The sequence below is a fragment of the Urocitellus parryii genome, chromosome 3 (genome assembly GCF_045843805.1).
Source record: "Urocitellus parryii isolate mUroPar1 chromosome 3, mUroPar1.hap1, whole genome shotgun sequence".
Taxonomy (NCBI): domain Eukaryota; kingdom Metazoa; phylum Chordata; class Mammalia; order Rodentia; family Sciuridae; genus Urocitellus; species Urocitellus parryii.
The window spans coordinates 13,328,024-13,340,431 of NC_135533.1; the positions used below are offsets into that span (position 1 = coordinate 13,328,024).

General features: G+C 37.0%; 1 protein-coding gene across 1 annotated transcript in view; it reads right to left on the minus strand.

Moving 5' to 3' along the window:
• The window catches only part of Tmem178b (transmembrane protein 178B), a 347,839-nt gene that overhangs the window by 316,265 nt on the left and 19,166 nt on the right, over nt 1-12,408 (minus strand). The window lies entirely within an intron of this gene.

The following is a 12,408-nucleotide window of genomic DNA, read 5'->3' on the forward strand; positions in this document are numbered from 1 at the left end:
AATGGATTTTAACTTCTGATCAGAGAAAATGCAAGCCATAAATCCTGCTGGTTTTAATGCTTTATAATCTCAACTCAGGCTGATAATCAATGTCCATAAGCAACTGTTCCTCTCTTCCTGCCCCACAGCCTACAGCACAACTGTGATTTGGCAGGTCTAAACTGACCTCTGCCTTTTGAAGACCTCAGAAGAAAAGAGGGAGTTGGGGAACACTCTTTCTCTCTCTGTCTCTCTATATCTACATCTATCTCCATGCTTGAAAGAAAACAAGGCAGTGGGCAAATGATAGATATGCAGTAGAGAAAACCCACCAATAACAAGAAATGCTACTCTGGGTTTCTTTAGGTTCCTGGATTGAAGTGCCCTCATCAACACAGGCCTTGGGCAGCAGTAAGAGTGGCAGTGCCATGGAGAGAGTTACAGATGGTGACTCCAGAGACCTGATTCTACCCACCTCAGCCACCTAACTGAATGCCCTGGATTTAATCCTGTAAATGTCAACCTTCTCCTCTATAAAATAGTGTCATCCCTCTGACCCTGCTCACCTCACAGGAAGCTTGGGAAATCAAGGCAACTGTGATAAATGAAAATGCTCTTAAGCCTTAAAAACATTGTGCAAATATAAGAGAAGGTTATAATTAACCAGTTACAAAGCTGCCTTAGGGCTTGATTAAAATACACTGTACCCCTCTGGATCGACAAAGTGTGAATATGGTTAAAAAATAGGGACAGCTACTCCTAAACAGAGACAGTTGGTGTGTGGGCAAAGCCCCATAAGCATTTTCTATGCCAAGAAACTTGCATATGCTTAGAAACTATCACGTTTCTGTTGGCCTTATAGCAGCAGTGTAGGAGAGCTCACAAAACTAAATCTGTAACAGGCAGCACCACTGCCAAACACAACTGTCCCAACTCCCAAGAAATGTGTTGAACACCAACCCCTGTCAATGGAATAAAATACACCCTGCATAGTAGGCAGGGGAACCCCAGGCAGCAGACAGGCCCTACAGACTCAGGCAAACAAGGCCTCCTGCAGAGCAGCCGTGGCCCAGACATTTAAAGCCTAGGAGTAAAAACCCCTTCTAATGGGAGAAGCATTCCAGATAGGCAAGCGCTTTCCCCAACCTGACAAATGATTCACAAAAACAGTACTTTTTCTATCTGATTACAGTAAATTTTCCAATACAATAAATGCTTTGTTTGGCTGAACCATTTAATAGTCATTCACACTCTCTAATGAAACTACTAATTACAAAATCTCTGCATTGCAGGCAATAAAAAAGGGTTGCTAACCTCTTTACAGTGCTTTAGTTCTCCCATTAAGTAGCAATTACTCTTCCAAGGCCCTCCCTCTTTTTCACTGATTCTCACCTCAAACATCCCAATCACACCTGCTAGGAAAAAAAATGTACTAATACACATAAGTAAGCATAGCACACATATATGTGTACACACACACACACACACACACACACACACACACACACATACACACACACACACCCTCCAGGAACTTGAAGAAGAAAAACAGGGTGTAATGACAAGGACCTAGTAGACCTCTGGATTCAGATTGGTTTTACACTGGCTAATTCAGCAAGAACAGGGTTTCAGCTCACTGCACACTGGAAATGTGATTTCTAATAATACAGCCATTAAAACTAAACTCTCCCACCACAAAAATATTTGATACCTAATGGAGTTGGTTGTATAGAACACACTACATATATTTTTATTCATAGATAGATAGCTGATATTGATCAGTCTTTCCAGCTGCTGTCACCAATCAAAATGGAGGGAAGCTCTAAGGCAGCACAAGACATGCTTGTCTCTAAACTATTACCAAAATGGCAGCTTCCAAGCCAGCAGAACCCTTACAGAGTAGCCACCATCCCATTACACAAGCTTCAGTGCCATCTTCCCCTGTACCAGAGGAAATAAAGTTAATCCCTTCAACCATTCCAACTAAGGCTCTTCAACCAGTAGTGAGGTCTGGGGCTGAAGAAATCAACTTTCACCAGAAAAACACAGGCAAAACGTCAGAAAGAGGTAAAAAAAAAAAAAAAAAACTATTATTCTAGGTTTTAAAGATTAAAGAAAAAAAAGCAGAAAGACTACATGAAACATTTTGTTGTAGTTCATTAATTAATTAATCAAAGCTAGTCAACAAGCAACAGATTTAGAGTAACTTTTGCCAAATCCAAATTAGGTTCGAAAGAGCCAAAACATTTTTTCCCAGATTTGTAGGTGATAGGCTTGGAATTTGGTGACTTAGCTAATGTTTCAGAGGATGTACCTCAAAAGGTTATTTTCAAAATTTAGAAAAACATTCAAATCAAGCTTTTAGAAATTAATTTTTCTCCTCTTCAAAGATTTGTGAAATATAGTAAGAGCTTTGAAAGTACCTAAGTCAAAATACATAGCCTACTAAGTAGACTCTACATACGGCATCTATTTGTTTAAACAAACAACAAAAACGTGTACATTCAGCTGAGTGGTCCTCATTGACAGGCAATGATTTACATTTGAGGTCTACGTAATTCTTCCACAACTCAAAATACATTTGGAATTCTGAGATCATTTTTAGAATTAGTTTATGAGCTACACAAAATCAGCTTATTGTCACACACTGTACATAGATATGCATGTGTACAACACAGTCAAATCTCATTTGTATCTGCAGAAGAGCTTGAGAGTCTAAAAGTAACTTCTATTTGGTAGAACATGCTTTGGGGTCTTATGTAATAATATAAGTATTTTGAAACTTTCTGTAAATTTATGTTAATTAAAATAACACAACCACATTTGACAAGGGAGCCAGATTGAATCAGGAATATCCAGGAAGCTAATCAGTTGTCCTGTCTCTCTCCACAAAAGCCATTCTGCTCTCTCTGCCAAGCTGGTTATAGAAAATGCTAGCATCTCTCATACTTCCCAAGGAGAAGTAAAACGTGACAGTGTTTGTGCTTATACAGAGCACAGAATGAGAACTTGTAGGGAAAAAATGACCACTCAATGAAAAGTCCCAAAGGAACTTAAATATGGATCTATCCAGTAATTCCCAATCTGGCCTTTTATAGAACTTCTGACTTCATTAAGCCCTAAATGCTATAGTTTGAATACTGAATGTCCCCCAAAGGCCCATGTATTTGAGAGTTTGTCCCTAGACTGTGGTGCTCCTGGGAGATGGTAGAACTTGAAGGGTAGGACCTGGTGGAGGGAAGTTAGGTCGGGGTTGTGTACTTAGAAGGAATATTTAGACCCTGGCCCCGTCCTGTATCTCCCTTTGCTTCCCAGCCATCATGAATGAGTCACTTCCTTCACTACGTACTCCATGGTGATGTGCTACTTCCCCACAGGCACAGAAGCAGCGTGGCCAACCAACCATCCATGAGCTGAAACCTCTGAAACCATGGGCCAAAGTAAACCTTCCCTTCTTAAGAGTGGTTTATCTCAAATATTTTGTCACAGTGACAGCTTACTTGTACACTGAATTAGAAAAGCTGATTTTTTTGAACAGTAAATGCTGGCAATGATGAAGGGGGGGAAATGAAGCTTTAAACACTGTTGGTGGAAATGTAAATTAGTACAGCCACTAAGAAAATCAGTATGAAAGTTCCTCCAAAAAAATGAAATAAAAAAGAACTACCATATGGGTATATCCTAAAGGAATTAAATTCAGCACACTATAGAGATACCTGCATAGCCATGTTTATTGTGGCACACTTCACAACAGCCAAGTTATGAAGTCAGTCTAGACACTCATTAATGGGTAAATGGATAAAGGAAGTGTGGTGTATATGCATAGTAGAGTATATTCAGCCACAAAGAAGAACAGAATCATGCCATTTGAATAAAAATGGGTGGAACCAGAGTTAAGTAAAATAATTCAGACTCAAGAAGACAAGTATTATGAGCTTTCTCTCATATGTGGGATCTATGGGGGACCAGGGACCCTATAAAAGTAACAGGGAGGGCTGGCTGGGGTTGTGGCTCAGAGGTAGAGTGCTCATCTAGCATGCATGAGGCACTGGGTTCAATCCTTGCACCACATAAAAATAAAAAATAAAATAAATGTATTGTGTACACCTACAACCAAAAAATAAATGTTAAAAAAAAAGTAACACGGAGACTATCAGAGAAGAAGGGAATAAGAGGGAGTTAGAGAAAAGATAAAGGAATGGTAATGAAGGCAGAGCATATGATCAAAGTATATTATTTGCACATACAAATATGCCACAATGAACCCTAATATTCTGTTTAATTAAAATGCACTAATTAAGTTATTTTCTCTTAAAGAAGTAAAATAGAGCCAGTTGAAGTGGTGCACACCTGTAATCCCAGCAACTCAGGAGGCTGAGACAGGAGGATCATGAGTTCAAAGCTAGCCTTAGCAAAAACAAGGCACTAAGAACTCAGTGAGACCCTGTCTTTAAATAAAATACAAAATAGGGATTGGGATGTGGCTCAGTGGTCAAGTGCCCCTGAGTTCAATCCCTGGTACAAAAAAAAAAAAAAAAAGTAATATGGAGGTCTGCGAATCTGTATATCCTTAAGCTGCCTAGGTGATTTTGATTGCAGCCCAAATTAAAAGATACCATTTCTATCTTACAGACAGAAGTTCCAAAGCAGATCTGGGAGTAGGAGTCAATGCTTTGACTCAACCCAGCACAGTGATCTTTCAATTAAATGTCACCAAACCTGTGATTAAGGACCATAACACATTAACTCAGTAGATACATATGGAACTGTGATTTACTAAAGTTCTACAATGGTACAACTCAAGCCCCTGTGTTCAATCAAGAGATCAGAACATTACTAGGTATGGCGCTTTATTCTAATCTGCATCCCTCTTTGAGAGAACTCAGTCTAAGTTCTATAACAATAAATTGCTAGCTACATTTAAAGTCCATTTAGCAAATTGACAATTCAATTCAGAACTAATTAATGTGTAAACCCTTAATCAGAGCCAGTCATGTAAGAAAGTAAAAAAGGTACCTATTTATAATATTAGAAAGAAATGTGTGGCCACAAAATACTCATCCAACCTAATAGTTTAACATTCACATCATAAATGTATTACTTTACCTTAAATCTTAATCTCCATATCTGAAGCAAGAACTCCCGGGAAGGGACAGGTGTTGAGCCTCATTGGTTATTTATAATTGAAAGTAAAGGATCTGCTCAGATTCTTTTTAGAGATGAAGGACTGTGTTTGGAAGGAAGACAGAAAAGAGTTCCAATTCACAAGACAGTGATTATATCAAGAGAAGAAAAGATTCTGGTACAAGAGGATGGGATCTCCAAAGACGAACTTCACAGCTGTCCCTAGATGCAGTTCTGCCATGGGTGATGATGATGGATGCTCCAACTGGCTTAGCAAAGTCACATGAGTTTTACTTGGGGGAGGGGGGAAGATATTTTTTGTTTATTTTTATTTTCATTTTATTTTTGTAAATAAAGTTAGCCAAGACAGGCCTAAGACAGATTATTCAAAAAACAAACTTCATCTAAAAGGTGAAGTCCCAAATCCCAAAAGCTGTTACAACTAGGGATGTGGACATAGGTCAGTGGTAGAGCCTAGCATGTACCAGGATCAAAAAATAGAGGGGTGGGGGTGGAGAAGGAGGAGGAGGATGAAGAAAGAGGAAGAGGAGGAAAAGGAGGAAAAATAAGAAAGAAATTACAATTGGACACTTTCATGCTTACCCACAAGACACTGCTAGCAACAGAAAACATTTTGGCAACTATCTAATACAGAGACCTATATATAAACTGTTCTGTTCTCTCCATTCTATTTTCTTGTGAATTTTAAAGATTGTGATAGTATCAGCCTATACTTACCATGTACCAGTGACTGTACTAATTCACTCAACTATCACAACAAATATAAGGTAGAGTACAAATACAATTTGTGTTTTACAGATAGAGAAACTGAGGCATCTAAGTAATTTGCTCAAAGTTACACAGAGAGTAAACAGTGATGCTGAAGTTTGAAAGCAGTAACTCCAGTGTTTACATTCTTAATTACTCATACTCTACAAGATGATATTGAAAACAGTATCCTAGACCAACCACTTTATACATAAATGTTTTAAAATGCAGTGATGCTGAAAATATTTTAACATCTTCATTTTTATTAACATGTATCAATTGTACATATTAATGATGCTCAGAGTGATATTGAACACCTGCATACAGCACATACTGATCAAACCCAATTCCCTTTTATCTACCCTGCCCCCATATTTCAACCTCCACTAATCACTATTCTATATTCAGGTTGACTGTTTTTTAGCTTCCAAATATAAAAGAGAATGTATGGCACCTGTCTTTCTTTGTCTAGCTTTTATCATTTAACATAATGTCCCCAGTTGCATCATTTTGCTAAAAATGACAGGATTTCATTCTTCTTTATGACTGGGTATTATTTCTTTATGTATATTTACCACGTGCTCTTTATTCTAGGTTGATTCTAAGTTTTAGCTATTGTTCATAGTGCCACAAAAAAAAAAACATGGAAAAGCAGGTTATCTTTTTGGTATGCTGATTTAATTTCTTTGGGAAATATACCCAGGAGTGGGACTTCTGGATCATATGGTAGATCCATATTTTTAGTTTTTTTAAGAGCCTCTATACTGTTTTCCATAATGACTGTAGTAATTTACATTCCCACCACTAGTGTGTGAGAGTTCATTTTTCTCCATATTTTCCCTAGCATTTTTTATAAGTCATTCTAACTAGGGTGAGACAGCATCTCATTTGTAATTTTGATAATAATATTGAATTTTTTTCATATATTTGTTATATTTCTTCTTTTGTGAAGTGTCTATCAGATAATTTGCCCATTTTCTAGTTAGGTTACTTGTTTTGAGTTTTTTAGTTCCTTTGTTAGTTGGCAAACATTTTCTCCAGTTCTATAGGTTGTCTCTTCACTCTGTCATTTCCTTTACTGTGCAGAGGCTTTTGAGCTTGGCATGATCCCACTTATTGACTTTTGTGTTAGGTTCTATCTGTTTTCTTCTAATAGTTTCAGGGCTTATATTTTGATCTTTGATCCATTTTGATTAATTTTTGTAGAGGGTGAAAGATAGGGGTCAAGTGTCAATCTTCTGCATATGGATATCCAGTTTTTCTATCACCATTTATTAATACATTTATACATTATTTCTCTAATGTATGTTTCTGGTGCCTTGGTCAAGAATCAGTTGGCTGTAGATTTGTGGGTTTATATCTGAGCTCTCTGTTTTAGTTCATTTGTCTATGTGTCTATTTTTATGACAATGCCATACTGTTTTGATTACTATGATTCTGTAGTATGTCTTGAGACCAAGAATTGTGATGTTTTCAATTTGTTCTTTCTGTTCAAGATTGCTTTGGCTACTGAGAATCTTTGTGCTTCCATGAGAACTTTGAAAAAATAAAATACCTAGGAATTACTTTGAGCCAAGGAAGTGAAAGACCTCTAAAAATGAAAATTACAAAATATTTATGAAAGAAATTGGAGAAGTCACACAAAAATGGAAAGACCTTCATGTTCATAGATCAGAAAAATGAATATTATTAAAGTTTCCATACTATACAAAGAGATTCACACATTCAATGCAATTTCCATCAAAACACCAATGACATCATTTACAGAACTAAAAAAAAAATACTTTCTAAAAATTATGTTCTTACAAGCCTGATAAACCTTGGATTTAAAACTCTAAGCCCTTTCAGAGAGTACTTCTGTGTTTAATCTGGTGTGAGTGATTAGGATTCCAAGAACATTTTCCTACCAATATTGGAGAAATGTTCCAAATCAAAGTTTCAAGTGGCACAGACTCTAAGTGAGTATAAGTAAGTGGTAAAAAAGGTAATAAACTGGAGGAAGTTTTCTGACAGGAAAAAGTCATAAGAATTCACACTGCTGGTAAGAAAACTTGTAGCATGCTGCTCTTTTGGAAACATGAATAGAAAACTTTGGCAAGCTCGGATGAAAGAAATGAACAGTTATTTAAGAAAAAATAACCAACCTATGGATACGTCCTATCAATAGAAGTTTCATACATGCCAAGGGTGATAAGGGTTGGAAGACAGTATAATAAAGCTAACAATAAAATGTTAACACTTATTGTTGTTTGTATTTTTAATAGCTGCCATTCTAACTAGAGTGAGATGAAATCTTAGAGCAGTTTTGATTTGCATTTCTCTAATTGCTAGAGGTATTGAACATTTTTTTCATATATTTGTTGGTTGATTGTATATCTTCTTCTGAGAAGTGTTTGTTCAGTTCCTTTATTGATTGGGTTACTTGGTTTTTTTGGTGTTCACATTTTTGAGTTCTTTATATATCCTCATGATTAGTGCTCTATCTGATGTGCATGTGGTAAAAATTTGTTCCCAAATTGTAGGCTCTCTGTCCACCTCACTGATTGTTTCTTTTGCTGAAAGGAAGATTTTTAGTTTGAATACATCCCATTTATTGATTCTTTATTTTAATTTTTGCACTATAGGAGTCTTATTAAGGAAGTCAGGGCCTAATCCCACATGATGGAGATTTGGGCCTACTTTTTCTTCTGATAGGTGCAGGGTCTCTGGTTTATTTAACTCCTAGGTCCTTGATCCACTTTGAGTTGAATTTTGTGCATGGTGAGAGATAAGGGTCTAATTTCATTTTGTTGCATATGGATTTCCAGTTTTCCCAGCACCATTTGTTAAAGAGGCTATCTTTTCTCCAATGCACGTTTTTGGCAACTTTGTCTAATATAAAATAACTGTAATTGTGTGGGTTAGTCTCTGTGTCCTCTATTTTGTACCATTGGTCTACAAGTCTATTTCAGGGCCAATACCATGATGTTTTTGTTACCATCACTCTGTAGTATAGTTTAAGGTCTGCTATAGTGATGCCACCTGCTTCACTCTTCTTGCTAAGTATTGCTTTAGCTATTCTGGGTCTCTAATTTTTCCAGGTGAATTTCATGACTGCTTTTTCTATTTCTATGAAGAATGTCATTGGGATTTTGATTGGAATTACTGCCTCACTCCAGTCATAATGGCAGCTTTTAAGAATATAAGCAACAATGACTGTTGGTGAGGATGTGGGAGAAAAGGCACACTTGTACATTGCTTGTAGGACTGCAAAGATGGAAAGCAGTATGGAGATTCCTTAGAAAACTGGGCATGGAACCACCATTTGACCCAGCTATCCCCAAAGGTCTTACAAACAGCATTCTACAGGGACACAGCCACATCAATGTTTATAGCACAATTCACAAAAAAATAGCTAAACTGTGGAACCAACCTAGATGCCCTTCAGTAGATTAATGGATAAAGAAATATGGCTTATATACACAATGGAATATTATTCAGCATTAAAAGAGGATAAAATCATGGCATTTGCAGGTAAGTGGATGGAGTTGGAGAATATAATGCTAAGTGAAGTTAGCTAATCCCAAAAAAACAAATGCCAAATATTTTCTCTGATATAAGATGGCTGATTCATAGTAGAGTTGGGGAGGGGAGCATGGAAGGATTAGATGGACTCTAGATATGCAAAGGGGAGGGAGGGAAGGGCGGGAAGGGGAGGAGGAATGAGGGTAGGAAAGACAGTGGAATGAGATGGACATCATTACCCTAAGTACATGTATGAAGACGCAAATGGGGTGTCTCTACTTTGTGTACAACCAGAGACATGAAAAATTGTTCTCTATATGTGTACTATGAATTGTAATGCATTCTGCTGTCATATGTAACAAATCAAAATTAAAAATTAAAAATATTAACACTTTCATGACCATGGACAGTATCCATAGAGCTCTACTAGCCACAAAGTCTCAAGGTAGGTTGAGCCTCTTCAATCTTGAAATAATAACCAGGATTAGGTTAAGCAATCTTTGATAATACTTTAAAATTTAGAGGGAAAAATACTTAACTGATCTTTCATTTCTTTAAATCTTGTTATAAATGCACATAGATGAAAACATATATAAACAAAAAAATTACAAAGTTGCCATTGGAAAAAGGATCTAGTGTTTATTGTGTTAATCTGTAGAGAATATATATGTTGTCTTAAGGGCAGCTTGCAATATAGGTTTCTATACTGGAGTGGAAAAGGGATGATTAGGTTATTATACACATGAATAAATAATAATATACTAGTTACTGAAACAGACTCTAAAATCTCACTGGCTTAACTAAGAAGTTTATTTATTGCCCACTAAAGTCCATTTTGGTTCAATCCTCTGTACCACAATAACAACAAGATAGGAGGTCACAGTTTCTTTCATTCAGACTCAGGCTTCCCAAAGCTTTACCATCTTAAATCCTTGCCTTCCAATGTCACTCAGAGTATTAGTATTAAGAAGAAACTAGATCACACAGAGGATTTTATGAGACAGACATGCAGGTGGAATATACCACTTATACTCACATATCATTGGCCAGTCACATGGTCATGGCTAAGTACAGATGCTGCTAGAGAAAACAGGCTGGCTGTTTACCCACAAAGAAAAGGAAATAGGTTTAGTACAACAGACAGCCACTGTCTGTTCAATGGACAATCATTTGACCTCAATATAATTTAAAGTATAATGCAGCAGAATATTTATACTGGAATACTACTCTGTCAAACTATTTTTCCCTCAAATTGGTGGAAATGCCAATTACAATAAGCAAGAGAAAGAATCTGGCCAAGAAGCTAATCATGTTGTATCTTCCCCTCCAGACACCACGTCTAAGGCCATCAGTACCAGTGAAGACATAGATTGGTTGTGCTGGACTGTCATCAGCACTTACACTTCCCCTCACACACCTAGTCACTCCTATGGAAACAATAACAAAAGACAGGTGTATTAGTTAGCTTTCCAATACTATAACGAAATTCCTGAGATTATTAGCTTATAGAGAAAGGGTTTATTTTGGCTCACAATTTTGGAGATTCCAGTCCAGGATCAGGCAGACCCTTTACTTTGATCCTCTGATGGGAGTGTCAGATAGCAATGGCAGAGCAAAGTGCTACCCCATGGCCAGCAAGCAAAAGAGAAAGAGGAAGAGGCTGAGGTCACACAATCCCTTTCAAAGGAACTCCCCAAATGAATATGCCCCAAAAGGAATATGGAAGAGGCACCAGTCCTGATCTGGTTCCACCCTTTACCAGCCAAATGACTGACCAACTTTTTAGACTCTTGGGTCCTCCATATGTAAAATGGGAATAATCAACTTCCTCCACATGCCATACCTATTGGTAAGATGTTAAAAAAAGTACTAATGGAGGGACATGATTGAGAAAATAAGCAGATTCTGACAGAGAGAGCAAGCAGGTGACAGAAGACTAGAGAAGAAAGCACTCTATGAAATAGGCCTATTATCTGTGGTGATTGTAGAAAAAAAAAAGAAGCCGCAATAATGACAAGGAAAAACCACAAGTTAAAATGTTTCCAAGGGGTGAAAAAACTAAAGTTGGTCACAACCCCCACCCAAAAAGACATTTTATGGAATTTCAGAACATATATGCTGACAGATAGAATCAAACATATTTTTAGACACAAACTAGAAAGGTAAAGGAAAAGGTCAAAAGTTAGGAACAATTGCAAGTAAGAGTAAATGACTTTTCTCATGAGGTTTCCAAATTAGGACTAGTTCCCCCCACACCTATATTTCTGATTAGGAGGCAAAGGTGAAATGATATCTCCATGCTCTTCTAACAAGAACCTATTACTCTGTCTTTAGAACTTACAATGTTTCTTAGAATTTTTGAGCCCTTATAATCCTCAGAGACGAAATAAAAGAGATGAATGACATCTACACCTTTTCTTTAAAAACTGCAAAAAGATTGCCTATAAATATGGTCCATATTTTTTGCACAATTGCCAGACTTTATGTTTTTTCCAAAAAAAAAAAAAAGGAGTGTTTGTGCCTTTAATTCCTGCATTCATTGTAGAAAATATTTGTTGCTGAGAGCTTACCAGAAATTCTTGGGCTTTGTTTTCCAGAGAAACTTACAGTATAATAGACAAAGAAGACTAATTCTGTACCACCACAGGTCTTCAGCCATTTAATCAGAGCCTCTGAAATGCAGGCACAGCACAGCATTTTTAGGATGACAAGGCAAGAATGTGTCTATTCAGCCTGAAAATAAAGCAGCTTTATCTCAAAAAAAAAGACCTGAATGTCATCAGAGCCACAGTACCCTAAAATTCTAATTAGAATGGTGCTATTAAATGAAAAACTACAGAAACTGTTGGCTCAAGAATCCCTATAGGAGGCTGCAGCCAGTAGAAGAGGTTTGAGGATGAACTGTCCTATCTTTTGAAAAATGAAACATTTAAAAAACTTTTCAGAGCACCACACATCAAGCCATAGCACGTCACATGCCAGCAGAATGACTCATAATGTCCAATCCAGCTGTTTGGTGCTTAGAACAGCTGG